Source organism: Salvelinus sp. IW2-2015, unplaced genomic scaffold (genome assembly GCF_002910315.2).
Source record: "Salvelinus sp. IW2-2015 unplaced genomic scaffold, ASM291031v2 Un_scaffold2092, whole genome shotgun sequence".
Taxonomy (NCBI): Eukaryota; Metazoa; Chordata; class Actinopteri; order Salmoniformes; family Salmonidae; genus Salvelinus; species Salvelinus sp. IW2-2015.
Window position 1 is genome coordinate 108,635 of NW_019943431.1, and position 14,925 is coordinate 123,559.

Sequence of the window (14,925 nt, forward strand, 5' to 3'; positions counted from 1 at the left end):
TCTCCTTGCACCCAGTATATCTACTTGCACATTCATCTTCTGCACATCTATCACTCCAGTGTTTAATTGCTAAATTGTAATTATTTCACCACTATGGCCTATTTATTGCCTTACCTCCCTTATTTACCTCATTTGCACAACTGTATATATACTTTTCTATTATGTTATTGACTGTAAGTTTGTTTTTTCATGTGTAATCTGTGTTGTTATGTCGCGCTGCTTTGCTTTATCTTGGCCAGGTCGCAGTTGTAAATGAGAACTTGTTCTCAACTGGTCTACCTGGTTAAATAAAGGTGAAATAAAAAATAAAAAAAACAAGTTTTGATGTTATTCAGAAGTAACATATCATTTTCTCCTTGGTAAAGAAAGTACATTCTTACAGTGGCCAAATACTGATGTATCTTTGTCTGCACTTTCAGCATCTCTGATACAAGTAGTACCATATTGAGCCCATATGTCCAGGTGCATCATAATTGGTTAGCTCAAGTGATTGACCAGCGCCGGCTAACCACTTCCTGCAAGATGGATCTTTATAGGTTCCCCCTTGATACCCAGAGCTGCAGCATCACCTTTAGTCCATGATACACAGAGGTAACCCCCCCCCCCCCCTCACACACGTGTCTTTGTATTAGCCTCTTTCATCAACTCTTTTTCTCATCTCCTTTTCAGAGGGCTGTACTATACAAACATGTAACATCAACAAAATATTTTATCTCTTCAGCACCAGAAAATAAATTGCGGGCATTCGCCAGCAACATGCAGTGAACCACATAACTAGGGAGAGCATGACTACACTGGATGATGGGATTCCTGGGCATTGCTATGACTGAGGAAGAACTAAATTATGGTGGTGATGAAAAATGGCATCAGCTAATATACAAGGTATTAATTGAGGCAAATGACAGCATGATTTAAATAAATGACTGTTGTTATTTAGGACTATTTCATAATTTGCAAGAGACTAATAAAACTGAAGGGATCACACTTGTCCCTTTCATAATTATAATGAGTATTATTGATAAGTATTTTTTGTCTATTGTGCATTCTAATTTATATGATCCTTTTCCCCTTCCATACAGATCACCTTACGAAGGAGGCCACTATTATATATAATCAACCTTGTGGTACCAATCGCCTTTTTTCTTGTGTTGGATTTGGCCTCCTTTTTTCATCAGTGAGGCCAAAGGGGAAAAGCTAGGCTTCAAAGTGACCATATACATTGTCCATCTTGTCCTATTGTTGATTCTCAATGACATCCTGCCCTCCACAGCAAACAACCTGCCAGTGATAGGTGAGAGGTTAACACATTATTGGTTTACAGCACGGTAAATACAAAGACCCCTCCACATTGTATTTAGCCTTATGTCATTTGCACAGTCTTATTCTCATCTTTATCTGAGTATTTCCCCATAATCTCCTAGTGTTTTCATTTTACAGTTAAGGTCGGAAGTTTACATACACCTTAGCCAAATACATTTAAACTCAGTTTTTCACAATTCCTGACATTTAATCCTAGTAACATTCCTGTCTTGTCAGTTAGGATCACCACTTTATTTTAAGAATGTGAAATGTCAGAATAATAGTAGAGAAATGATTTATTTCAGCTTTTATTTATTTCATCTCATTGCCCGTGGGTCAGTAGTTTACATACACTCAATTAGTATTTGGTAGCATTGCCTTTAAATGTTTAACTTGGGTCAAACTTTTCGGGTAGCCTTCCACAAGCTTGCCACAATAAGTTGGGTGAATTTTGGCCCATTCCTCCTGACAGAGCTGGTGTAACTGAGTCAGATTGTAGGCCTCCTTGCTCGCACCACCTTTCAGTTTTGCCACAATTTTTCTATACGATTGAGGTCAGGGCTTTGTGATGGCCTCCAATACCTTGACTTTGTTGTACTTAAGCCATTTTGCCACAAATTTGGAAGTATGCTTGGGTCATTGTACATTTGGAAGACCCATTGCAACCAAGCTTTAAATTCCTGACTGATGTCTTGAGATGTTGCTTCAATATATCCACATAATTGTCTCCCCTCATGATGCCATCTATTTTGTGAAGTGCACCAGTCACTCCTGCAGCAAAGCACCCCACAACATGATGCTGCCACCCCCGTGCTCACGGTTGGGATGGTGTTCTTGGCTTGCAAGCCTCCCCTTTTTCCTCCAAACATAACGATGGTCATTATGGCCAAACAGTTTTATTTTTGTTTCATCAGACCAGAGGACATTTCTCCAAAAAGTACGATTTTTGTCCCCTGCGCAGTTGCAAACAATAATCTGGCTTTTTTATGGCGGTTTTTGAGCAGTGGCTTCTCTTGCTGAGCGGCCTTTCAGGTTATGTCGATATAGGACTCGTTTTACTGTGGATATAGATACTTTTGTACCTGTTTCTCCAACATTTTCCCAAGGTCCTTTGCTGTTGTTCTGGGATTGATTTGCACTTTTTGCCCAAAGTACGTTCATCTCTAGGAGACAGAACGAGTCTCCTTCCTGAGCGGTATGACGGCTGCATGGTCCCATGGTGTTTATACTTGCGTACTATTGTTTGTACAAATGAACGTGGTATCTTCAGGCGTTTGGAAATTGCTCAAGGATGGCTGATTTCTTTTGGTCTTGGCTGATTTCTTTTGATTTTCCCATGATGTCAAACAAAGGGCATGCACCTGGACATATGGGCTCAATATGGTACTACTTGTATCAGAGATGCTGAAAGTGCAGACAAAGATACATCAGTATTTGGCCACTGTAAGAATGTACTTTCTTTACCAAGGGAGAAAATGATATGTTACTTCTGAATAACATCAAAGCTTGTTTTTTTTATTTTTTTATTTCACCTTTATTTAACCAGGTAGACCAGTTGAGAACAAGTTCTCATTTACAACTGCGACCTGGCCAAGATAAAGCAAAGCAGCGCGACATAAACAACACAGAGTTACACATGGAATAAACAAACTTACAGTCAATAACATAATAGAAAAGTATATATACAGTGTGTGCAAATGAGGTAAGATAAGGGAGGTAAGGCAATAAATAGGCCATAGTGGTGAAATAATTACAATTTAGCAATTAAACACTGGAGTGATAGATGTGCAGAAGATGAATGTGCAAGTAGATATACTGGGGTGCAAAGGAGAAGAAAAAAATAACAGTATGGGGATGAGGTAGTTGGATGGGCTATGTACAGATGGGCTATGTACAGGTGCAGTGATCTGTGAGMTGCTCTGACAGCTGGTGCCTAAAGTTAGAGAGGGAGATATAAGTCTCCAGCTTCAGTGATTTTTGCAATTCGTTCCAGTCATTGGCAGCAGAGAACTGGAAGGAAAGGCAGCCAAAAGAGAAATTGGCATTGGGGGTGACCAGTGAAATATACCTGCTGGAGCGCGTGCTATGGGTGGGTGATGCTATGGTGACCAATGAGCTGAGATAAGGCGGTTCTTTACCTAGCAAAGACCTATAGATGACCTGGAGCCAGTGGGTTTGGCGACGAATATGAAGCAAGGGCCAGCCAACGAGAGCGTACAGGTCGCAGTGGTAGGTAGTATATGGGGCTTTGGTGACAAAACRGATGGCACTGTGATAGACTGCATCCAATTTGCTGAGTAGAGTGTTGGAGGCTATTTTGTAAATGACATCACCGAAGACAAGGATCGGTAGGATAGTCAGTTTTACGAGGGTTTGTTTGGCAGCATGAGTGAAGGATGCTTTGTTGAGAAATAGGAAGCCGATTCTAGATTTAATTTTGGATAGTAGATTGCTTCAAATGTGAGTTCTGGAAGAGAGGATGTTGTACAATCTAAACCAGGGACACCCTATGGATATTTGTAAGTTTGTGCCACATATTCTAAGTACAGACACCTCCAGAAGTAGTGATGCTGGACGGCAGGCAGGGGTGTGCGCGGCAGGCGATCGGTGATAAGAGCCATGCATTATAGTTTACTTGCATTTTAAGAGCAAGTGGGAGCCACGGGAAGGAGAAGTTTGTTATAGCATTTGAAGCTCAATCTGGAGAATTAGTATAACACAGTGTCCAAAGAAGGAAGCCCAGGAAGAATACCAGAATGGATGCTCATTACCGTAAAGGTGGATCAAGAATCACCCAGCCAAGCAAGAGCGACATTAATAATGTATATCAGTCGAAAAGAGTCAGCCCAGAGAAAATGAACACGAACTCTGTTGAGAAGTAAGAGGGTAACCAAGCGATGCGTCATTGAGAAACCGAAGGCTGTTGAGTCTTCCGATAAGAAGTAGTGATTGACATGGAGCGAAAGCCTTGGCCAGTCGGAATGAATACCCCAGAGACTTGCCACAGTATTGTCTTATCAGATGGCGTTATGGATATCGTTTAGGACCGGAGCATGGCTGAGGTGCACCCAGAAGACCAGCATCGGAAACCAGATGCATTATGAGAAGATAACGCGGGATTCTCATAAATGGTCGGGATCTGTTTGTTAACTTGGCCTTGCGAAACCTATAGGAAAGGGCAGGGTAGGATAGATATAGGTCTGTAACAGTTTGGGTCTAGAGTGTCTCCCCCTTTGAAGAGGGGGATGACCGCGGCAGATTTCCAATCTTTGGGGATCTCAGACGATATGAAAGAGACGTTGAACAGGCTAGAACAGGCTAACAATTGCRGCGATTAATTTTAGAAAGATAGGGTCCAGATTGTCTAGCCCGGCTGATTTGTAGGCGTCCAGATTTTGCAGCTCTTTCAGAACATCAGCTATCTGGATTTGGGTGAAGGAGAAATGGGGGAGGCTTGGGCAAGTTGCTGTGGGGGGTGCAGGACTGTTAGGACTGTTGACCGGGGTAGGGGTAGTCAGGTGGAAAGCATGGCCAGCCGTAGAAAAATGCTTATTGAAATTCTCAATTATCATGGATTTATCGGTGGTGACAGTGTTTCCTAGCCTCAGTGCAGTGGGCAGCTGGGAAGAGGTGCTCTTATTCTCCATGGACTTTACAGTGTCCCAGAACGTTTTGGAGTTTGTGCTACAGGATGCAAATTTATGTTTAAAAAGCTAGCCTTTGCTTTCCTAACTGCCTGTGTATATTGGTTCCTAATTTCCCTGAAAAGTTGCATATCGCAGGGGCTATTTGATGCTAATGCAGTACGCCACAGGATGTTTTTGTGCTGGTCAAGGGCAGTCAGGTCTGGAGTGAACCAAGGGCTATATCTGTTCCTGGTTCTACATTTTTTGAAATGGGCATGCTTATTTAAGATGGTGAGGAAAGCACTTTTAAAGAATAACCAGGCATCCTCTACTGACGGAATGAGGTCAATATTGTTCCTTGATTAGAAAGGCCTGCTCGCTGAAGTGTTTTAGGGAGCGTTTGACAGTGATGAGGGGTGGTCGTTTGACCGCAGACCCATTACGGACGCAGGCAATGTGGCAGTGATCGCTGAGATCCTGGTTGAAGACAGCAGAGGTGTATTTGGAGGGCAGGTTGGTTAGGATGATATCTATGAGGGTGCACGTGTTTACGGATTTGGGGTTGTACCTGGTAGGTTCATTGATAATTTGTGTGAGATTGAGGGCATCTATCTTAGATTGTAGGACGGCCGGGGTGTTAAGTATGTCCCAGTTTCGGTCACCTAACAGCACGAGCTCTGAAGATAGATGGGGGGCAATCAATTCACATATGGTGTCCTGGGCACAGCTGGGGGCAGARGGTGCTTTCTAGCAAGCGGCAGCGGTGAGAGACTTGTTTCTGGAAAGGTGTATTTTTAAAAGTAGAAGCTCCAATTTTTTGGGCACAGACCTGTATAGTATGCCAGTAGATTGCAGCTCCACCCCCTTTGGCAGTTCTATCTTGTCTGAAAATGTTGTAGTTAGGGATGGAAATTTCTGGGTTTTTGGTGGCCTTCCTAAGCCAGGATTCAGACATGGCTAGGACATCCGGGTTGGCAGAGTGTGCTAAAGCAGTGAATGAAACAAACTTAGGGAGGAGGCTTCTAATGTTAACATGCGTGAAACCAAGGCTTTTACGGTTACAGAAGTCAACAAATGAGAGCGCCTGGGGAATGGGAGTGGAGCTAGGCACTGCAGGGCCTGGATTAACCTCTACATCACCAGAGGAACAGAGGAGGAGTAGGATAAGGGTACGGCTAAAGGCTATAAGAACTGGTCGTCTAGTGCGTTCGGAACAGAGAGTAAAAGGAGTAGGTTTCTGGGCACGGAAGAATAGATTCAAGGCATAATGTACAGACAAGGGTATGGTAGGATGTGAATACAGTGAAGGTAAACCTAGGCATTGAGTGATGATGAGAGAGGTATTGTCTCTAGAGACACCATTTAAACCAGGTGAGGTCACTGCATGTGTGGGAGCTGGAACAAAAGGGTTAGCTAAGGCATATTGAGCAGGGCTGGAGGCTCTACAGTGAAATAAGACAATAATCACTAACCAAAACAGTGATGGACAAGGCATATTGACATTAGGGAGAGGCATGCGTAGCCGAGTGATCATGGAGTCTTGATACCATCGATCACCACATTCTTTAGGAGAGACTGGAAACCCAAATTGGTCTACACGGACAAGTTCTGGCCTGGTTTAGATCTTATCTGTCGGAAAGATATCAGTTTGTCTCTGTGAATGGTTTGTCCTCTGACAAATCAATTGTACATTTCGGTGTTCCTCAAGGTTCCGTTTTAGGACCACAATTGTTTTCACTATATATTTTACCTCTTGGGGATGTCATTCGAAAACATAATGTTAACTTTCACTGCTATGCGGATGACACACAGCTGTACATTTCAATGAAACATGGTGAAGCCCCAAAATTGCCCTCGCTAGAAGCCTGTGTTTCAGACATAAGGAAGTGGATGGCTTGAAAAGCGTATCTACTTTTTAAACCGGATACCAAAACAGAGATGCTTGTTCTAGGTCCCAAGAAAAACAAATAGATCTTCTGTTAAATCTGACAATTAATCTTGGATGGTTGTAAATCGTTCTCAAATAAAAACTGTGAAGGACCTACGTGTTTACTTTGGACCCTGATCTCTCTTTTGACGAACCATGATCAAGACTGATTCGAGAGGACAGCTTCTTTTCTACATCTACGTAACATTGCAAAAATCAGAATTCGCTTCCTGATCCATATATTGATAGAGAGAAAATGTATCTCCATTGCTTTTGATACTTCGTAGGTAGACTACTGTCAATGCGTCTACTTGGCTACTCCGCAGTAAAGCCACAAATAAACTTCAGTTAGTGTGCTAAAATACGGCTGCTAGAAATCCTGACTAGAAACCAAGAAATTTATCATATTACTCCAGTGCTACTTCCATACACTGGCGTTGCTGTATAAGGCAAGGGCACTGATTTCAAGGTTTACTTTAGACCTAAAAGCGTTAGCCATGGGCTTGCTCTCACCTATCTTTCCGAGTTGGTCCCTGCCGTATTCTTACCTACCACTTGTAACGCTACGGTCACAAAGACGCATGGCCTTTCCTGAGACCTTAGTCCCTAGAAATTCTAAGGGCAAACAACTGTAGAGCAGGTGCATTATCTCCTATTAGATCATCCATTGTTTATATGAGAATGGTCTGCCTACCCATGTGTAGAAGACGCGAGACTCGCCGACTCAACCATTTAGGTCTTTACTGGAAACTCTACTCTCGTTCAGTACCGGTTCAATTATTTGATTAGTTGTAGTTGGCCCCCAGGAGTTGTGAAGAGTGAGACGGAAAGTCTCTGGAACGCATACGAGACCTCTGCCTCTTGCGGCTCTGCTCTGGCCGTGAGTCATCGCCCTCTCTCCCACTGGGATTCTCGTGCCTCGATAACCCGTATTACAGGGTCTGATCACTGGCTACTAATACTTTGATGTAGTTCTTTCTATAGCCGTACTCCTAGGAGGGGTGCGTGCACTGAGTTGGGTTAGAGTTATCTGACGTGATTACGTGTCTGTGCCGCTCCGGGCCCTTGTTTCTGTGCTGGGTGGAGAAGTCTTTGCTGCGCTATCATCTCACAGGCCTCTGTCTCAGGAATCGTAAGTGGGTGGTTGAAGTTATTCCCTCTTACGTGGTGCGAGGGGATGTGGCTTTGCAAATGAGGGTGGATATATCCTTCCGTTTGGCCCTGTCCGGGCGGGTATTCATTGGATGTACTCCTGTGCCCCTCATCCTGTCTTCAGCCTCCGAGTTATCAAAGTTATGCTGCCAGTTAGTTTATGTGTCGGGGGGCTGGGGTCAGATTGGTTTATATCGGAGTACTTCTCCTGTCTTATCTAGAGTGTCCTGTGTGAAATTTATAGTATGCTCTCTACTAATCTCTGCCTCTCTCTTTTCTTTCTCCTCTCGGAGGGGACACTGAGCCCATAGACCATGCAGTACAGGACTATCCCGGCATGATGACTTTAATTTTTCGGCTTGCGTCCCCAGTCCACCCTGGACCTTTGCTGCTCGTCCCAAATTTCAACTGTGTACTGCCCATGTGCCTATGGAACCCTGGATCCTGTCCAACCGGACGTGCATACCTGTCCAGACCTGCTGATTTTAGCAACTTCTCTACGAGACCGCAGGTAGCGAGTAGAAGATACTCTTAATGATCGGCTAATGAAAGGCCAAAACTTGACATTAACTCCTGATTGATTATGACCATGATGGTCAATTTGAGTGAACATATTGAACATCTTGGCCATGTTCTGTAGTATAAATCTCCACCCGGCACAGCCAGAAGAGGACTGGCCACCCCTCATAGCTTGGTTCTTCTCTAGGTTTCTTCCTAGGTTTTGGCCTTTCTAGGGAGTTTTTCCTAGCCACCGTGCTTCTACACCTGCATTGCTTGCTGTTTGGGGTTTTAGGCTGGGTTTCTGTACAGCACTTCGAGATATTAGCTGATGTACGAAGGGCTATATAAAATAAACTTGATTTGATTTAGGGAGTAGCTAGGCGGGCTGGAGACACAGCGATTCAGACAGCTAGCCGGGGCTAGCAGAAGGGCCTTAGGGGGACATCGCGACGGAAGAGTCAGTTGTAGCCCCCTCGGGCGGTTACGTCGGCAGACCAGTCGTGATGGATTGGCAGGGCTCCATGTAGTAAAAGGGTCCAGGCCAATTGGCAAAATAGGTATTGTAGCCCAAGAAAATTGGCTGATGGACCTCTTCAGCTAACAGTCCGATATGCTCTGAACAGCTAGCGGGCCGCAGCTAGCAGATGGGCATTCAGGGGACGTAGCGACGGAGGAGCTTGTTGAAAACCCCCTCAGGCGGATTATGACGGTAGACCAGTCGTGATGGATCGGCGGGGTTCCGTATCGGCAGTAAAAGGGGTCCAGGCCAAATGGCAAAATAGGTATTGTAGCCCAAGGAGTGGCTGACGGACCTCTTCAGCTATTATGAAGGACCCAAAATTAAAGGATTTACAAAGTTACAACATTATATAAAACATCTAATGGGGAAATTGGTAAAGGAAGTCAAGTTCAGAAGTATAGTTTAGTGGGACAGTGCGAAGGCAAAAAATGTTGTTCATCTTATCCCAGACTGAGATCCGATTTCAAAGGACACCAAACAGACTTTTCATAAAAGCAGCTTTGTATTTTTCCGCTGAAACAGCGCATTAAACACACAGAGACATAGGGTTCAGCTCCAATGCCCATTGTTTGTTCCCTACAAAGGCTAGCTGAAAGATGATAACTTTTTATCAGTATATCGTGATGGTTTCTATGGTTGACAATCAACTACAAATAATCCAATCAAAGTGTATTTGTCCCGTACACAGATTAGCGGTCGTGTAACGTCTACTCCCGCTCCGGTGCTCGACATTGCCAGTTTACTAACCACCGGTCCTGGCAACCCATCATTATGCACACCTGACAACCATTATTATGCACACCTGGACTTTATCACTACCCTGATTACTTCCCCTATATCTGTCACTCTGTCGTTTTTCTCACCAGGCAGTATTGTTTCTGTTTTCATGTCAGACGCATCACTTGTTTTGTATCGCGCCATGTTCGTTTATATCAAACTCACCAACTGCACCTGTGTCTCCAGAACAGGACATTAAAGCAGGTGCAGCAAAATGCTTGTGTTTCTAGCTCCAGCAATGCAGTAAATATCTAGCAGGACAAAACTAATACACAAAAAGGAAATTAAGATATCAGATCGAGCGATATCGGAAAGGGCAATGTCAGAGTCCGGAATATAAAGACCTGGTGTGTAGACAGTATGAACAATATATGTAGGAAAAATGTATGTACAGCAGTAGTTAAATGGATGAACTATGTTGATAATACAGTACTTATAAAGCGAGTTAATTGTATCTGAGAAATTAAGTTAACAAAATAATGTTGCAGGAATGTTAATCTTATCTGTTTCTAACCACACATTTTTTTGACCAATACACATTATAAAACAATTTAAGTGACCAGTGTTCAATGACTATGTACTTAGGGAAGCAGTCTCTAAGGTGCAGGGTAGAGTACCCTGTGGTAGCCGGCTAGGTGCAGGGCACGGTACTGGGCGGAGGCCGTCTAGTGATAACTGTTTAGCAGTCTGATGGCCTGGAGAAAGAAGCTGTTTTTTAGTCTCTCCATCCCAGGTTTGATGCACCTGTACTGTCTCCGCCTGCTAGATGGTAGCGGATGACTATGTTGTGGCTCGGGTGGCTGAGGTCCTTGATTATCCTCTTGACCTTCCTATGACACCAGGTGTTGTAGATGTCCTGGAGGCAGTGTGCCCTCAGTGAAGTGTTTGGCTGACCGCACCACTCTCTGGAGAGCCCTGCGGTTGTGGGTGGTGCAGTTGCCATACCAGGCAGTGATACAGCCCAACAGAATGCTCTCAATGGTGCATCTGTAGAAGTTCTTAAGGGTCTTAGGGGACAAGCCAAATTTCTTCAGCTTCATGAGGTTGAAGAGGCACTGTTGCGCCTTCTTCACCACAGTGTCGGTGTGGAGGGACCATTTCAGGTCCTCAGTGATATCCATGCTGAAGAACTTGAAGCTTTTGATCCACTCTACTGCGGCCCCATCCATGTGGATGGGTGCGATCTCTCTCGGCCATCTCCACGATCAGCTCCTTTGTTTTGTTGAGGGAGAGGTTAATTTTCCTTGCACAGGTCCACCWGGGCTCTCACCTCCTCCCTGTAGGCTGTCTCGTCGTTGTTGGACGACAGCAATGAAAGATACAGCAACGACAGGTGTTTTATTGGCATGTTATGTAGTATATACTGTGTGGTATGAGCACTTTTAGTGTTATTTGACCCCTTATCAAACATACAAATTGTGGAAACTCTTTGATAAACGGTATTTCATAGTGATGGACTGTACATAAAGGCTAACGATGAAGTAGAGAAGGATCACTTTTGTTATCATGTTATAGTATAATTACAAAGCTATTCAAATGCATTTCATTTTAAGGAAACAGAAGGGGGGGGGAAATCTATCCATAGTGAAAATGTATTGACTGCTGAAATATTGCTGAGACTTATGAATGGTACTCACTCTTCTTGGATACCTATATCTGGTATCCAGACCCGTTCTCTCGGAACAGTCATTTTTGAAATTCCACAAAATTCCTTTGGTTCCCAAGCTATGAAGTAATTCACCCAGGCCTGTACATAATACAGGGGTTAAGAAGTAAACGTACATTAAAATCAATTATTATTACAACAGACCGTAAGGGAAATAAATAGGAGTGAATAAATATCAACAGCATCTGTACTTACTGTTGAGATTAAGACATAGCTGGTGAAAGTTGAGGACTTCTCATTCTGCAGACAATCATAAATTAATAAATTCAAATTGATGTGCAGGTAACTGCCAAAATAAAGGAAACACCAACATAAAGTTTCTTATTAGGGCGTTKGGCCACCACKAGCCAGAACAGTTTAAATGCATATTGGAATAGATTCTATAAGTGTCTGGAACTCTATTGGAGGGATGCTACACCATTCTTCCACAATAAATATAATTTGGTGTATTGTTGACGGTGGTGTAAAATGCTGTCTCAGGCGCCGCTTCAGAATCTCCCATAAGTGTTCAATTGGGTTGAGATCTGGTGACTGAGACAGCTTGGCATGGCATATGGTTTACATAATTTTCATGCTCATCAAACCATTCAGTGACCACTAATGTCCATTGTCATCCTATGGGGGCATAGCCATGGTAGCCAAAATAACTCAGGAACCACACCTGTGTGAAAGCACCTGCTTTCAAAATACTTTGTATTCCTCATTTACTCAAGTGTTTCCATTATTTTTGGCAGTTACCTATAAGTGGTGGTAGTAGTACATACACTCTTAGAAAAAAAGGGTTMTTTGGCAGTCTCCATAGGAGAACACTTTTTGGTTCCAGGTAGAACCCTCTGTGGAAAGGGCTCTACATGGAACCCTCTGAGGAAATGGTTCTACCTGAAACCAAAAAGGGTTATTCAAAGAGTTCTCCTATGGGGACAGCCAAAGAACCCTTTAGATTCTAGATATAGCTTTTTTCCCCCTAAGAGTGTACCATGTATATGTACTAACAGAAATGCAATTGCACACTTCCTAACAAACTGCTGACATTATTGAAATAACCACATTAAGCTATAAACACTACAGTACCATATACTGCATGCCTTTTTGTTTTTCATCCCAAAAAATGTTTTGCTCTTGTTTTTTTTAGGTTTGGGGCTTACAAATGATAATCCAATCATAATCTTTTGTACCCCCAGCCTAAAATGTAATTTGTTGACTCAGGGCAACATTGCAGTATTAAAGGGTAGGAAAATAGATTTTTTTGCTATTTATTTGTAATATTTGTTCAAAGCAAGTATTGACTTAACTTCAGATTGGCCTACACACAACACCCCATAATGTCAAAGTGGAATTATGTTTTTCGATTTTTTACAAATGAATAGCTAAAATGTATTTAGTCATTAAGTATTCAACCCCTTTGTTATGGCAAGCCTAAATAAGTTCAGGAGTAAAAATGTGCTCAACCAGTCACATAATAAGCATGAACTCACTCTGTGTGCAATACAGACTACCTCATCTCTGAACCCCACACATATAATTATCTGTCTAGCAGTGAATTTCAAACACAGATTCAACCACAAAGACCAGGGAGGTTTTCAAACACCTCCCAAAGAAGGGCACCTATTGGTAGATTGGTAAAAGAAAAAATCAAAAGCAGAGATTGAATATCCCTTGAGCATGGTGAAGTTAATAATTAAAGTTTGGATGGTGTATCAATACACCCAGTCACTACAAAGATACAGGCGTCCTTCCTAACTCAGTTGCCGAAGAGCAAGGAATCCACTCAGGGATTTCACCATGAGGTCAATAGTGACTTTAAAACAGTTACAAAGTTTAATGGCTGTGATAGGAGAAAACTGAGGATGGATCAACAACATTGTAGTTACTCCACAATACTAACCTAATTAACAGAGTGGAAAAAAGGAAGCCTGTACAGAATAGAAATATTCCTAAACATGCATTCTGTTTGTAACAAAGGACTAAAATAAAACTACAAACCATGTGGCCAAGCAATTCACTTTTTGTCCTGAATACAAAGCGTTATGTTTGGGGCAAATCCAATACATTACTGAGTACCACTCCCCATATTTTCAAGCATAGCGGTGGCTGCATCATGTTATGGGTATGCTTGTAATCGTTAAAGACTGGGGAGTTTTTCAGGATAAAAAAAATAACTGAATGGAGCTAAGCAAAATCCTGGAGGAAAATCTGGTTCAGTCTGCTTTCCACCAGACACTGGGAGATGAATTCACCTTTCAGCAGGACAATAACCTAAAACACAAGGCCAAATCTACACTGGAGTTGCTTACCAAGAAGACACTGAATGTTCCTAAGTGGCTGAGTTACAGTTTTGACTGAAATCCACTTGAAAATCTATGGCAACACCTGAAAATGGTTGTCTAGCAATGGTCAACAACTAATTTGACAGAGCTTGAAAGATTTTGAAAATAATAAATGGGCTAATGTTGCACATTCCAGGTGTGGAAACCTCTTAGATTTACCAAGACTCACAGCTGTAATCGCTGCCAAAGGTGATTCTAAACATGTATTGACTCAGGGGGTTGAATATGTATCTAACCAAGATATATTAGTGTTTTCTTTCTCATAACGTTTTTACAAATGTTAGAATTGTTCTTCCACTGACAGAGTATTTTGTGTAGATTGTTGACAAAAAATGACAATTAAATCCATTTTAATCCTACTTTGTAACACAACAAAATGTGGAAAAAGTCAAGGGGTGTGAATACTTTCTGAAGGCACTGTATAGATTACGTAGTCATAAAGAAAAAAATGAAATACTTCTCTCCTTAAACATGCAGCATGTGTCTCCTGTAAGACAACTTGTATGGATGATCCTCCAAGTGTTGCATCAAACATAGGTCTCGTTCCAGGCCAACTATATTGCATCAACCAACGGTTGTATGCCATGTTATCAACTGCACAGTTGGGTATCAGATTGATATCATTATTTATATTGATATATTATATTATCAATATTATTATTATACTTTATATTAATTGTTGATATACTATAATATTGATATCAACATATCATATATTTTTATACTGTTTACTCACTGTGTATGTATATGTATGTATATATATATTAGTTTCAGGGCAGAGCTCACCCAACAAAATTTTGGCAGATGGTTTAAAGACAAACACTTACCAAATCCATAATACCAAACAGAATCATGTCTACCATAACTAGTGTAGAATTGGTCCAGTGCACCACAGGCCGCAGACCTGTTGTACTTTCATTTTTCTGTGACAGACCCAAGTGTTCCTGAAGACGATGATAGGAACAGTCCTCCATAGTGGAGACGCCACCTGCTTATGAGAGTAGACCCTACCTTAGATTACAGAAGACATGGATCACAACTGATACAAATAGTGGYACAGTGGATGGGTTATCCATACGTGGTAGAATATGGGACTCATAMGCAAGTTCCATTTTCAATAATGTGCCAAA

The 14,925-nt window shown here is 42.3% G+C and overlaps 1 long non-coding RNA gene across 1 annotated transcript; it reads right to left on the reverse strand.

Moving 5' to 3' along the window:
• Positions 1 to 2,654: 2,654 nt before the first annotated feature.
• On the reverse strand, positions 2,655 to 12,421 carry LOC112072927 (uncharacterized). The gene is made up of 3 exons (XR_002894420.2): positions 11,664 to 12,421; positions 11,440 to 11,549; positions 2,655 to 2,703 (listed from the first exon to the last, which is right to left on the reverse strand). It is a non-coding gene; the product is annotated as an uncharacterized lncRNA (long non-coding RNA).
• Between the last annotated feature and the right edge of the window lie 2,504 nt (positions 12,422 to 14,925).